General features: G+C 42.7%; 1 non-coding gene across 1 annotated transcript; it reads right to left on the bottom strand.

The window, feature by feature from the left end:
• Positions 1 to 1055: 1055 nt before the first annotated feature.
• On the bottom strand, positions 1056 to 1127 carry TRNAA-GGC (transfer RNA alanine (anticodon GGC)). Its single transcript has one exon. It is a non-coding gene; the product is annotated as a tRNA-Ala (tRNA).
• Between the last annotated feature and the right edge of the window lie 9970 nt (positions 1128 to 11097).

The raw sequence follows: 11097 nt of genomic DNA, 5'->3' as shown, positions 1-11097 counted from the left end.
GAGAAGATTCACGTAGTCATCACACTCCTGCAGGACAGAGCAGCTTGGGGTCAAGATCCAAGGCTATAAGACTTCTCGTTCAGATTCAAAGCAGAGACGGTTTTTCAGATAGGCTCCTGCTTTCACATATATCGAGTTCATTTGAACCTTACAGCTATCTGGTGATTTGGACTTCATTGTATGCAGTTTGTTGTTGATGAAGCCATAGCTCAGGAAAGTTGTGACTTAAGATCATGAAGGCAAAGCTAAACGATTAAAATGTTGAGGAAGGTACTTTTGGACAAGTTTTAAAATTAATTCATCATCAGGTAGAGTCAAAAGGGTGCTATTAAAATTATAAAGCTCACAGAAATAAGATAAAAGACAGCAAGAAATAACTGTTTTAAGTCAGTGTGACAGTTCATATGTAACAAAATACTATGGGTCCTATTCAAAGGTAATACGTTTGTTATATTGCTAAGTTTATGTAAGACATAAGCTATTTTCATTATAGCTATTTTTCTTTGGAAAGTCAATGCCTTAAATCAAGATTTGGCAGTCTTTGGCCGCCAGGCAGAATCCAGCCCAGTTAGCAGTGCCAAAAGAACTGTAGTTAGACTTAGCAGCTGTATCCTGGATCCACTGCAGAGCTCAGCTGCACCTCTTTTCTACCTAAACTTATGGTTTGAACAGAAGACCCGAAGTGCAGCTGATCCCAGATACATCCTTTGTCAACACACAGACCTACTTCTGTGCTTATGGGCATTACTTCCTATGGCCCAGGCTGCCCCAATCACAAACTCATGGTCCTGTCATTGTATTTTAATTCATGAGTTTCCTCCCGTAGACTGAGCTCCTTGAAGGTAGGGCCTTGCCTAAGTCACTTACCTCTAGTGTAGTATTATAGGGGCTCAATAAATATTTTACGAAGTTATGGTCAAAAAAATCAGTATGGCAGATGGGTGTTCATGCTTTAGAAAATTCTAACTCTGCCATTTCCTACTGGTCTTTTTTATTTCTTTTTTAGCAGTTAGGCAATATGAGAAATGCTTTTTCTTTTCTTTTTACCCCCTTATAGAAGGCACTGGGGATTGAACCCAGGACCTCATGCATGCCAAGCACTAGCTCTACCACTGAGCCATACCTCCCACCCCAAAAATGCATTTTCTTCTCCCATCTTCATCCTCTACAGCACTAAGTTGAATTTTTTTTGCTTGTTTGTTTTGCTTTCTGTTTTTGTTTTCTAAGAGAAATTGTTTCTAAACTCATTTCCAAGATAAATATACCATAGAGATGGGCCATAGAGACATACCATAAATATGGACTGAAGGGCCTTGAGTCTAAGATAAAATTCGCCAAGACTCTAGGAGAAGAATACAATCAAGAAAGAGTGTTTGCTGCCCATGCCTGGCTTTCCTCTCCAGCAGATCCCAAAGCTGACCCAGACCTGTCCCAGCCTCATTCTCAGGTAGGTCAGAGAAATGTTCACATTGGTTCCCCCAAACCTCTCAATTATTCCCCCTTGAATGAGATAATAATTCCTATTTTCCCTGTAAAACCACAGGTGATTCCCCACCTACACCTCTACAGTCATCTCCTTGCCCTTTAATCCTTGTTCCCGTTCCTTCGTTGGACCTACCAACTACCTTCTACCCCATATAGACAAACTCCTATCTTTGCCCACTCCTTTCTCTCCACGTGAATCTTAAGATCGTTTTATGAGTAATAAAACTGATGCAAGTAGGATTTTTTTTTACTCTGGTTACCCCAACTCTAAGATTCAGTCTCCAAATCCTTAGACATCAATAGTTGGAGACATTTTCAGGTTGGCCTTAAATCAATGGAAGGTTGTCCCCAAAATGTCAGCCCCCAGGATGTGCTTCAGTATCAGTGACCAGTGCAGTCTGCCATGTAACCGGAGACTCCCAGATGCCCCAGAAGGCCCTCCAGGAATTGGCTCCTGAGGCTCTAGATACTTCTACTCATGCTGTAAGCCCCAGGGAATGCCCTGGACTTAGTAGTCTGAAGCTCCTACCAGCTGCTATAAGTTTCAAAGTTTGGAGGAGGGGTGGTGAGAGGGAGGGAAGAACTTAAGCTCATTTGAACTTTTTCTTGGAGCTTGAAAGTGGACAGTTAAATCTACAGTTGAGAAATGTGAGGATCTCTGGGGATTCTGATCGTTCAGTAAATCCCTGTTTGGGGGTTCATTGTTCCTCTGCTTAAGAGGGAGCCCCAAGAAGCCCTTATACCAGTGGACATGGCTTTCTCTGGTTTCCTGCAGTCTCCTTTGGAACACTTGTATGGCTATCCTTAGAAAAATCCCAGCCGAAGCACAGACATTATGCCATGCCCCAAGATATCTCTACAAGTGTGTTTGTCCTTCGCTCAGGCCCGAAAATATACAGCAGTAAATGGGATGGGGGAACATTTAAATGGCAGTTTGCACGGCTTTATCACACCGGTGGTTACAAGCTGAGTCCGGCGGGTGCTTGAGTCACCACGTGGCTTGGACATTGAAGCCCTTGCTGTCTAACCCAAGAGAAGTCGGAGCCATGGGCCTTTGGCTCTCCAGCTGGCTCAAAAGAATAGCTGCAGTGACTTAGGAATGGAAATCTGGCCCAGAAAAGAGTGACATCCACTTAACAGTAAATAGTTGCTTGGTGGGGAGGATAAGTATTCTAGACAAAAAAGGGACAGGACGATCAATACCTTCATTTAACTTTAATTTAACTTTTTAAATTTAACTTGGCTTCTAAGTGTATGCCAGGCACTGTGCTGGGAGCTGAGTTTATAAGAGGAATGTGATATGGTCTTATCCTCTAGTGCAGCTTACAGTCTAGCCTGGGAGACAGCCCTGCGAGCAACAATTAGGAGGCAATAAGATGTATGCTCTAATATCAGCATGTACCAGATGCCAGGGAGCCCAGAGAGGGGAAGGGATATGTGTGTCTGGTATTTTCACCGTAAGCATCTTTGCCATAGACTCTTCGCTGCAAACATTTTCACTGCATAACTAATTGGTTGTAATGTAATCTTGCTGAAAAAGATAAAATAACGAAAAATAAAAGAGGGACATTAAAAAGGACATAATAAAACATGAACAATAAATAACAAAATTAAAAAGACTTCACATTTTCACCACATAATAATTGGCTGTACGCAATTTGGCCCTGAAAGATAAAATAATGAAAAATAAGAGAGACACTGAAGATGACATAATAAAATATGAAAAATGAATAACAAAATGCAAAAAGACTATTGTGAAATACAAGATAAATGAATGCATTTAAAATGTGTGTAGATTCATGGCAATACTGCACAAATAACTGATTTTATTTTGTGGGTAGTCCTTAAGTATTTGCCCTCCAAGTCTTCCATTCACAGCATTTTATACATTTTTTTCACTTGATCCCTCTCCTCGTTTTGTATCACACTTTTTCTTTTTTGCTAAAATGTCCTCCTTCATTAAGACAGGTATCGGTTTTCAAATGCTAGGATACATATTTGTAACTGAGCTCTGTATTGTGTTGTGAAAGCCTCTATACTGTTGTGTGTTCTTGGCACATTGTCACATGTCTGTTGATAGATGTTCCAAAGTTCTGTGGGAAATGTGGGTTCAAGTCTGCGCCTTCGAGGCCCTCTACCCTGTTCTCCTCCAATATAGTGTGTGTCCAAATGAGAAACCAACTCTTGGTGCAAATCATCATCCGTCAGCTGTCAGCTCCGTAAAGCCATCAATAACATCACTAACCGGAGGAAATGCTAGAGCATTTCAACCAGATGAGATCAAACCATCAAACCGAAAACTGTCAGCCAGTTTTTTTTTTTAATCTTTCATGGCAAAATTGCTTCACAGCCAATTAGTTATGTGGCAAAAATGCTTGCGGCAAAGATGTCTACAGCGAAGATGTTAGAGTGAAATTATCTGGAAGCGGGATTTGTTCTCCCTGTAGGGAGTCAAGGGAAGATCAAAGGAATTTGCCTTGTGGGTTGATTCTTGAAAGCTAGGGAGAAGTTTCCAGTAAGGGCATTTCACATAGACTGTGAGGGAGGAGCATGAGAAGAGTTGGGGAGCCCTGAACGTGCCTGGCAGGCTTGGGGGTCCTGGAGTTAGCAAGGACAGCCAAAGGTACAGGCTGGAAAAAGGATGGGAGAAGGGATGGCAGGTGAGGCTGGAAAGCAGCACAGGCCGGAACGTTCGGGTCTTGCATGCCATGCTGGGCATTCAAGGACTTTTCCTGGCAGCGATGGGGAGCCACTGGCAGGCTGCAGCAGCAGAATGGCAGGAAGAGACAGGGGTTTTAGAAAGATGGCAAAGCACAGGATAAACTGCAGGGGGCTTTCCTGGGACAGGGAGACCTGTTAGGAGACCACTGCAATCCTATAAATGAGAAAGTGCAAGAGCCTTAACAGAGCAACATTAGGGAGAATGAAGAGATGGCCATAAGTGAATATGGCCTAAAATAGGGACTCAAGTCACAAATCTGATCAGACCACATCCTTTAGCTTAAAACTCTCTCACGACCCCAGGATCCACTGCCTTAAACAAGGGCTTTCACATTCCAACTTGGCCTTCCTCTCCAACCTCATCTTTTTCTATGCCTCCTTTCATAACCTAAGCTCCAGTTCCCGTGACCCCAAACTTCTTGCTGGTTCCCAAACAAGCTCTATTCATTCACATTTCCATGTCTTTGCAGGAGCTACTACCATCCTGTGCAGTACCTTCTCCCCAGCCTCCTCCCTCGGGGGGAATTCTTACTCATTTTTCAAGATGTAACTCATACCTCATCTCCGTGGATCCTTGATTTCCCTCTCATTCCCCCCAAGCAGAGATATTCGTTTTCTCTCTCTCCCTCTTCCTGCCTCCAGCTTGGATAGCACCCAGTGAGTACTTATCACATTATTTCAAATGTATCTATTTACATATCTGTCTCCCCCCAAAGACAATCAGCTTCTCTTACGAGAGAAGCGGATTCTTTTTCACCAAGCACAGCACTTGATGCATAGAAGGATTCAATAAATGCTGAGTGATTAAGTCAATTTTGGCGGTAGAGCTGACAGGACTTGATGTGATTATTGGTTATGATGAAGAGGGGGAAGAGAAACTAAGCAGTTTCTAGCTTGGGTAATTGGACAGTCATAAATAATCTAGTTTCCATATAGCTTCCCCTGCCTCCACGCCTGACCCACTATAATCTTTCTTTTACCAAGCAGCCAGAGCTATCTTTTACAAATGCAAACATCATCCTGTTTCTCCCCCAGCCAAAGGCTCCCAACAGCTCCTTATCACTATCAGATTTAGTCCAAACTTCTTAGCATAACCTGGACCTCCCCCCGCCTACTTGCCCATCCGTATGTCCCCCACTCTGTCCTCACACCTGTCCCTTTATTATCCAATGGCTTTGCAGTTCTTGCACGCACTCTCACACCTTTGCTCATTCTCCTTCTTCCACCCGAAACCCCTGTCCTCCTTTTTGCCAATTTCCTACCCAGGCCTTGAAATTGCTTGTTTGCCTCTCTTTTCAAGAAGGTAGGCTCTGGAAGGGAAAGGACTATGTCCCATTTACTAGCTCTTGCAGTACCCATCCCAAAGCCGATGAGCAATAAAGATCTGTTGAACTGAACTCAACTGGGTAGATGAAGAGACACTAATAGAACCATCCTACAGCAGGAACTATTGAAAGGTTTGACGCCATTGAAAGGTCTTTAAACAAGAGAGATTCCATCAGAAGGGCGCATTGCAAAGATTGCTCTAAGTGGGGGGTAGAGAAGGAGTTGGCGGGAAAGGAGGTTTAGAGGCGGTTAGGAGTGTGCTGCCGTCATTAGGTGAGAGGTGTTAGAGGCCCCGTCTAGGGCAGTGACAGTGGAGATGGATGCAAGTGAGGGGATCTGAGAGGCATACTACAATGGTAGATTTGACAGAATGTGATGACAAATATTTTATGAAAGGCAGTAGATCCCACTGGAATCCTCTGCTTGATCTCCCATCAGCTTTAAAGGCGAAACAGAAGCCACCCATCTTCTTGGTGAACAATGACACTGCAGTCTTACTCATGGGAAGAATGTGGGATTTGTGATGGGGCCAAAAAAATTATTACCAGCACAGAGGACATTTATTGAGTCTACATTCAGATAATGCATTTGGCTTGGTCCCCTCCACGCTGCAGAACGCCTTCTCCCAGCTTGTGCAGTGAGAACCGATATTTCTAATGCTATCCTTCTGAGCCTTAGGGCAGAAAAGAAAAACAATGATGGTGACAGTTTCCTTTAATAGAGTGCCGGCTTGCTAAGTGTCAGACTCTACACACACTTTCATTTGTTTTCCACAAAAAAATCCTCCTTCCAAGCTTATGAGGCAGAATTTATTATCCTCATTCTCCAGATGAGGAAAATGAGGCTCTGAGAGCCACAGCTGGGTCACCTAATGACACAGTCATTTTGTTCCTGTCTGTCTAACTTCAAGTGCATGCTCCTTCAACTACACCAGTGGTTCTCAACCTCAGCTGCACAGTAAAATCACCTGGGGAGTATTTTTTTCCTCTCTTTTAAACAGCTTTATTGAGATATACTTCACACACAATTCACTCATTTCAATGACTTTAATATAATTGTCACAGATGTGTGCAGCTGTCCTCACTGTCAATTTTAGAACATTTTCAGCACCTCAAAAAGAAATCCCATATGAATTAGCTACCACCCTGCTATTCATCCATCCTCCACCCCTAGCCCTAAGCTGCCACTAATCTACCTGCTGTCTTTATAGATTTCCCTATGCTGGACTTTCATATGCATGGAATCATATAATATTTGGACCTTTGTGACTGGCTTCTGTCACTTAACATAATGTTTCCAAATTGTAGCACATATCCGGCCTCCATTCCTTTTTTATGGCTGAATAATATTCCATTGTATGGATATACCACATTTGTTTATCTCTTTATCTATCAATTGACATTTGGGTGGTTTCCACCTTTTGGCTATTACTAATAGTGCTGCTATAAACTATCCATGTACAAATGTTTGTGTGGGTCTGTGTTTTCACTTCTCTTGGATATACACCTGAGAGTGGAATTGCTGGGTCATATGGTAACTCTGTGTTTAATCATTAAAGGAACTGCTAGATTCTTTTACCTGGAGAGTTTTTAGAAAATACTAATGCCCTGCCCACCCCACCCATTCCTCACCTTCTGAGCAAATGAATCACACTCTCTGGGGTTGGGTCCTAGTTGATTCCAATAATCCCCTCCCTCCATGGATTCCACTGTGCACTCTGCTTTGAGCACCACTGCTCTATACCATGATGAGCTCAGTGGTATTTGATATATGACACTACTTAGGATTATCTATTTTTGAAGAATTATTAACTACAAAGATTCAATAAGAAGCCAGTGCTTCAATATTTATTTATTAGCTAAGCCAGCCACCCTGGTGACTCACGGTTCTGGGAAGAGAATGTTTGACTAGAAGTTTCAAGGCTTGTAGCTCTCTTTTCTGTCACCAGGGCTGATCGTCAGAGCAGGAAGACTGGAAAGCAAATATTGAGCTGGATTTTCAATGTGTTGAGAAGGTATTGCTTCTACGCACTGCCTGTCACAGTGCCTAGAATGACACCATGAAAAATTCCTTCACTGGGGTCTGGAAAAATTACGGGTCTTCAAGAGTTCCTTAAGAAACTGCAAAGCTCCCTGGTAGAAAGGAAGGTGACAGGGAGGGAGACAGCCTGGTGGAGACATGACTTTTTGGCAAGAGGCCAAGGGAGGGGAAACTGGCGGGGATGATTGCTTGCCTTCTCTCAGCCCCCCACCCCCAGGCTGTTCCATGTTCCCACGTTTCTACAGGGTGAGAGGTGCCGGGAGGGAGTGTGGGGGCGGGGATGGGTGAGGGGGTTCCCAAAGAACACATCCTGGATTTCATCATTCCACCCCAGGAGAACCCCTCCCTATTTGGCCCAGCTCAGGGCCTGGAGCTTTACAACTGAGGGTTTTCAAAATATTTCCAGGAGCATGTTTACAGCAAAACATATTGACTCCATTGCTAATTATGAATTCTCTGTCCACTTCACATTGCTTCCAGGCCTTCACCCTGTTGACCCTTCTTCTCAATTTGTTTCCAGAAAAGAAATGCCACTTTTGAAAATTCAGCCGTTTCTCCTTTACAACATGTGGTTTGTGGTCTGTGTATGTACAAAACACTTTCACATATGTTGGCTACAATTTTGACCCTTAAAATAGTTTGGGAGATGCTGTCATCTCTATTTACAGATGAGGAAACTGAGGCTTAGAGATGATTAGTTGACTTACCCGAAGACACGCTACTAGTTTTAGGAGGAGATGGAACTGGACCTTGGGCCTCTTAATTCTGTGTGCTTTCTGCTCTACCCCGCCTGCCTTAAGAAGCACCTAAGTGAAAGAATCAACCCCAAATATAATTTTGTATTTTTTCCCTTAAGTTTCTCTGACTCCTGAACTTATAACAGGAGTAAAGAGTAAAAAGCATCACTCAGTGACATTAAGGAACCAGCTAGTTCCTATAACATGAATTTACAATGGGACTAATTATTGTTGCTTGTTTTTAATATTTGTCAGTATCATTTAATGTAATAGTTCGCAAACGTTTTTTAAGGTTCCAAATCCCTTTGGAAATATAAATACAACAGGTTGTCTATTCAAATAAGTGCATATATATATATATACATATATATGTATATTGTACAAGTCAAAGGATTCATGAAACCCATGTTTGGAGCCCAGTTTATGAACCCATAAAGGGACTAGGAACAGGAAAAAAAGAAAGAAACATGACTGTGTTTGTCCAGGATTGAGGATTAGCAAGACAGATATGATGGAAATTATGAAGTAGAGCAAATTTCAACTGGAATGTTGGACAAAGCAGACCATTGAGTTTGGTCTGGAGAGAAAAATAATGAAGCTAGAAGGTGGCTGCCAGACTTGGAGAATGAAGATGGAGGATGGGAACTGTGGTCTTGAAACCAAAAAGCATGTTGATTAGGAGACAGGGAAAGGGACGGGAGATTGTGATGAGGAACGGAGGGGCGTCTCAGAGAAATTTTGGAGCTGGAGCTCTCTCCTCTGAGCTTCAGAAAGGTATATCCACTTGCCTGCTTAGCACCTCCACTTGGATAGCTAACAGAACTCAACATTTATCCTTTTGCTAAAACAGAATTCTCAATTTCTCCCTTCTACTGCAAGGTATTTCTTTTTCAATATTTCCCATCTCCATTACTGGCATTACCTAGTTGTTGAAGCCAAAAACCTAGGTCATTCTTGATTCTTCTCTTTCCCTCTCACATTGAACCCATCACCTAGTCATGTCAATTTTACTTCCATCAGGTTCTGTACCCATCAATGTCTCTTCATCTCCCTTGTCTAGTCCAGAACAGGCTCATCATGTCTTAACTTGGCTATTGGAATAGCCCCCTATCTGACCTCTCCACATTCAAAACTGACCTCCCCCAATCCATCTTCCACCCAATGGCTAGAGGGATATTTTTCAAATGTAAAGCACATATCACTTCCCTGTTTAAATCCCTTTGGTGAATCCCTATTCTCTTCATGATAAAATCCTAGCTCCCTAATATGACTCGGAGATATCCTCTCTTTCCCTACCCAGCACCTGGTCCCCCATACAATCAATCTGTAATCCTATTGGCTCTTTCTCCAAACCACCTTCTCTATGACCTCCAGAGCGGAAAGCTACCATCACCTCTCACCTGGATCGCTGCAAGAGACTCTTAACCAGTGTCCCTGCCTCCGCCCTTGCCCTCCGCCTCTGTGATCCATTCTCAACACAACTGCTGTTCTGATTCTCCCAATACATAAGCCAGAACTTGGCACTCTTCTCAAAACTCTATAAGGACTTTCTGTTCTATTTACAGTACAATAAAATCCAAAGCCTTTATGTTGACCTACAAGGCCTTAAGGAGGCTGGCTCCCTGTTAGCCTCTGACCTGATTTCTCACTGCCCCTCCTTTCTCTGTTCCAGCATGGTAGTCTCGTTCGTTCTCACTTCTGTTTCAGGGCCTTTGTGCCTGCTCTTCCCTCTGGTTTAAATGCCTGCATTCTACATGGGCACGGCTCATTCCTGCACTGACGCCAATGGAAGAAGTAAAATATCTTCTGGTCAATGAGGCCTTCCCCGATCACCCTACTTAAAACTGCAACCAACCTGCCCCCTCCTGCTAATTTTTCTGTCCCCATTGGCACTTCCGATCCCCTCCCGCACTTCATCTTGCTCCATAGTACTTAAAACCATGTAATATCCTATATAATTCACTTATTCAGTATGTTCATCAGCTGTCTCCTCTCATTTGAATATAAACTACTTGAGTGCAGAGTTTTACCTGTTTAGTGTAACTATCATCCCAGAACCATGGCTGGCCCACAGGAAATGCTACATCAGTGCGTGTTGAATGAATAGCTGAAAAGGCCCTACATGATCTGGACTCACCCACCTCTCCATCCTCATGTCTCCACCACCCCTTCATGACCCACTGACTATGTTTCTCTCACCAGAGCACTTTGCATGCTTTATTATTCCCTGTTGGTTCGCCTGTGTTCCTAACAACACCACAAACTCCATCGGGGCTGGGGTCTCACTCGCCACAGTATCTGCAGCATCCCTCACAGTGCCTGGCACCAGAGTCGGCACACAATGAATGTTTCTGTGTCGTAGGAGTCTAGAAGGTTCTGAATAAGGGAGGAGATCACTAATAGTTGGATGGATTGATTAAAAAATGCTTCATAAAGAGATGGCTTTTTTTATGCTAAGGGTCAATTTATCTATTTTTTAAATTTTTTATTGAAATGTAGTTGATTTACAAACTTTCAGATGTACAGCAAAGTGATTCATATACATATATTTTTATATATGTATATTTTTTTCTTTTCAAATTCTTTTCCATTATATTATAAGAAATTTTAAAAAGTTTCCTGTGTTGTACAGTAGGTCCTTGTTGTTTATCATTTTATATATAGTAATGTGTGTCTGTTAATCCCCAACCCCTAATTTATCCCTCCTTGCCCTTCCCCCTTTGGTAACCATAGTTTATTTTCTATGTCTCTGAGTCTGTTTTTGATTTGTAAATAGAATTTGTATCAT

The sequence above is a fragment of the Camelus bactrianus genome, chromosome X (assembly GCF_048773025.1).
Source record: "Camelus bactrianus isolate YW-2024 breed Bactrian camel chromosome X, ASM4877302v1, whole genome shotgun sequence".
NCBI lineage: Eukaryota > Metazoa > Chordata > Mammalia > Artiodactyla > Camelidae > Camelus > Camelus bactrianus.
The sequence above is the reverse complement of the archived record's forward strand: the minus strand, read 5'-3'. Positions and strand labels throughout refer to the sequence as shown.